The sequence below is a fragment of the Diaphorina citri genome, unplaced genomic scaffold (genome assembly GCF_000475195.1).
Source record: "Diaphorina citri unplaced genomic scaffold, Diaci psyllid genome assembly version 1.1 scaffold2708, whole genome shotgun sequence".
Classification (NCBI taxonomy): Eukaryota; Metazoa; Arthropoda; class Insecta; order Hemiptera; family Psyllidae; genus Diaphorina; species Diaphorina citri.
The window spans coordinates 1-3,882 of NW_007380125.1; the positions used below are offsets into that span (position 1 = coordinate 1).

General features: G+C 38.5%; 1 long non-coding RNA gene across 1 annotated transcript; it reads left to right on the forward strand.

Annotated features, from left to right (window-relative positions):
• Positions 1-823, forward strand: LOC103519400. The gene is made up of 3 exons (XR_541902.1): positions 1-24; positions 293-402; positions 669-823. It is a non-coding gene; the product is annotated as an uncharacterized LOC103519400 (long non-coding RNA).
• Positions 824-3,882: the final 3,059 nt, after the last annotated feature.

The window sequence follows — 3,882 nt, forward strand, 5'->3', positions numbered from 1 at the left end:
GAGGATGTTCTTTTGATAACCATGGTAAGTTGTAGTTTCCATATTGGATCAACTCATCTATTGAATTTGCTCATTTTTTCCTCTCAAGAGGACTTTTACACCAAAACCTTCTAGTTTTAGGAAAATTTCCTTCTCTCCCCATGGAATTTAATGATTTTCCTGGCCAAATTTGTAAGACCAGTAGATACCCATATCGGCCTGTTTCTAACCGTTAATATACTACAATCTATGACCAAGGAAATCTGCTTCCTTCTCAATGGAGACTAAAATACATGTCCTCGTAATTTTCCAGATATCAAATTCAAATGTCTGGGGAGCTGGGATGGACCTGAAAATCAGAAATACATCGCTCTTCTGGACACAAGAGAAAGCATTGAAGGATCTCCCAGATATCGTTGTGCTGTAAGTAAAAATATACCACTTTGATCTAGGTGGACACAAGAGAAAGCATTGAAGGATCTCCCAGATATCGTTGTGCTGTAAGTAAAAACATACCACTTTGATCTAGGTAGGCAGGTATGTCAGCGCCCAAATTTTATAGCTAGGTATGCAACGTGCTATATGGAAAGATAGGTCCTCCCTTTAGAACCATCGTGTTTTCTTTATTTTCGGTGCCAATCTGTTTTTAGGAAGATCTTTTCTAATATATACTTGCTTTCGATTTCCAGTTGATGGAGGAGGAGACTGGTGGAAAGATTCACTTAGCTTTCTCATCTGACTCGACATGTTTCTCGGATTTGAGGAGTGCCAGGGACGGATTTGAGCAGCTTACACTCAGCTCACTACCATCCCCTGCTTGGCCTGCACAAGTCACACTTAACTCTTGCACGTGAGTACATAACTATTAACTACCTACCCAGGGTTGCCAGATGAAGTTATCAAAAAAAAATCCCCAATCTGGCAACCCTGTACCTACCTACCGGACTTACGAGCTTTCTGTAAAGCTCGTAATTCTGTACTGTACAGTTCTTTTGAACTGCCCCCAGTCCGAAAGAACTGGGGTACTTTTTACTCTGAATTGAGAATCTCGAGATCTCCACAGGGACAAAGAGTCTCCACAGGGACAAAGATCGTTCAATCAGTAAAATTAAGTTTCAAAGTTCAATGAGGAGGGGATCCACCAACCACATAGAAATAAAATTAGTATCATTAACATAGGTACCTAAATTCCTCATGTTGCTCTATTGTACGTTATACAATACAAGAATATTGTAGGTAAACGGATACTATTTTTCACGAATTTCGTGAATATAATATAACCTCTTTATACACAGTATGACTCCTGCAATACGTAAAACACACAAACAAAATAGTCATTAACCATTCTGATGGGAGGATGTGGTGAATATGTCTATTTGTCTAAGGAAGTCTAAATTAACATTTTTGACACTGGGTCTTAATTGATATTTAGGATGCTTTTGTGTGGATAAGCAGGCTTATTAACGTGCGAATTAAAACGATATGTAGTCATACTTGACCACCCATGTTAAAAATAGGGGTTTTTTTCCCTAACTCACTATGAAACTTAAAAGGTCTACACTCATCTCTGAAGTTGACTACAATGTCTACTAGGGATGAAATATGTAAACACAAAAACACAACATTCTAAATTTTTGTTGTTATCCAAATAGTATTCCCTTGTCCTGCATCAACAGACACTTTGTTCTCTAACATTTTACACATCTATTGACAAGACTTCATAAGATCTGTTTAGATGAAAGAAGAAGAAATGGACCACTTTTTCTCAGGGAGTAGTCAACATCATAAGTACAGAAATGAAAACAAACAAAACACAAGGATAAGTATTATGTGTACAAACACTATCCGCTTCATTTTATCATCCATTTCTTTATCTCGAAAAAGACCTAAACGTTGTTGAAGACCCATTGTACAGCGTGTGAACATGTGATGCTAGGCTCAAACTCTATAACTTACACACATATCCTCATTACAACCACAATACGAAACGTCTCCGTAAGTAACATTGTACAAACTCACGGGATAATTCCAAAACAATGACAAATGGAAGAGGCATTCATGTACAGCGGTGTCATAGAGTTCCAAATAGGAAAAATGTAACAAAAAACACCAACATCATCGCACGCATATTCAAACCTTAGTTCCGGTGAGTCTCTAACTCTGTTTACGGGCTTCTATAATTTCCGTTTTTACATACAGAACCTTAAATATTGATTACAGGTTTCTGTACGGTGAAGGAAAAGCACCAGACTATTTTTACTTTTTTCCCAAAGTCCCATGCTGATCAAGGGTTCCCGCAGAGTGTACTTTGGGAATAAAAAATAGAAAGTAATAACAAGGGGGAACTGAGAATCAATTCCTTTGGAATAGACACCACAACTTCTGTTTATTCTCACAGTGATAAGAGTGACAAGGGTATTCAGATTTCAAATCCTACTCAGTTTCAGTACTTGCAACATCAGTTGGGTGTTGGTTTTCCAACCCATACCTTGTTAGGTGTTGGGAAATCTAAGCGACGGAAAACAGCGTTCTATGTTTCCATTTCGAAAGATAAATCCCACACTTAGGTACTCTTAACATAGATGATGTACCACCCAGCCTATATGACTCACATGGAGTCTCATCACGTTGTATTATTACTTTAAAATTAACAATAGGCGACGGAAAACAGCGTTCTATGTTTCCATTTCGAAAGATAAATCCCACACTTACTCTTAACATAGATGATGTACCACCCAGCCTATATGACTCACATGGAGTCTCATCACGTTGTATTATTACTTTAAAATTAACAATAGCGAAGGAGGCCCTACTATCATCTCTTCCACTTCTCAAAAGTGGACAGATGAAAGATTAATTACTGTCGAAGAAAATACGAACATTATCTCTGATATATTACACGAAAATAGGAGCATTTCAGACATGTTTTCGTAAGCGAACAGATTCATTTTAAAGTAAAATATCACGCATTAGTAGATCTCATCAGTCTGATTTCAAACCGGACTAAGGAGTTAATGTGTTTTTAATATCGTACAATTCATCTTGGATTTTTATCCTGATTTGCCCAAGGCATATATCCTATTGTGAGGACGTATGAATGACATCTTGTGACCGTTTCCGGCCGATGTGCTGACAATGGCTTGTGAGCTGCATGCATGCATTCAGGGAAAAGATGATGGATTACCTGTATGCTTTAATTGTGTATGTTACACTTGAAGGAGATCCTACGGATTAAAGGAGTTGGAATGACACACGGAACTATGGACTTCCTAAAATTCGAAGCTAGGAGTCTAGTTGCTACTTCAAGGAGATCCTACGAATAAAAGGAGTTGGAATGACACACGGAACTATGGCCTTCCTAAAATTCGAAGCCCTCTGTCTAGGCGTCTAATCGCTACGTGGACTCGATGCACAGAAATTATCAATTAATTTTATCATTATAGAAGCCTAATTTTATTCCACTTAAAAGAATTAAAAAAAAAGGTAAAGACGGAAAATAGCTTCACTACATGCTGTACCAAGAATATAACGGACGTGACGAAGTTAGCACAAAGGCAAACTACTAACCTTTTTTATGACTACAGAAGAATAGGTATCATAATAGGTATAACAAACGTCACCATAATTATACTATCTCGACAAATACCTATACACTGCGAGAAAAACGCAAAAACATAAAAGTCAGTCCAGAATTTCAGTAATGACTAGTGGTTGACCCGTCCTTTGTACGGGACCACCACACACACAAACACACCCCCACACACACACCATACCCATCACACACATCCCACCACACACACACACCACACCCATCATACACCCACCACACACACACCCACACACCCATCCACCACACACATACCACCATACACACCCATCCACCACACACACCCACCACCCACC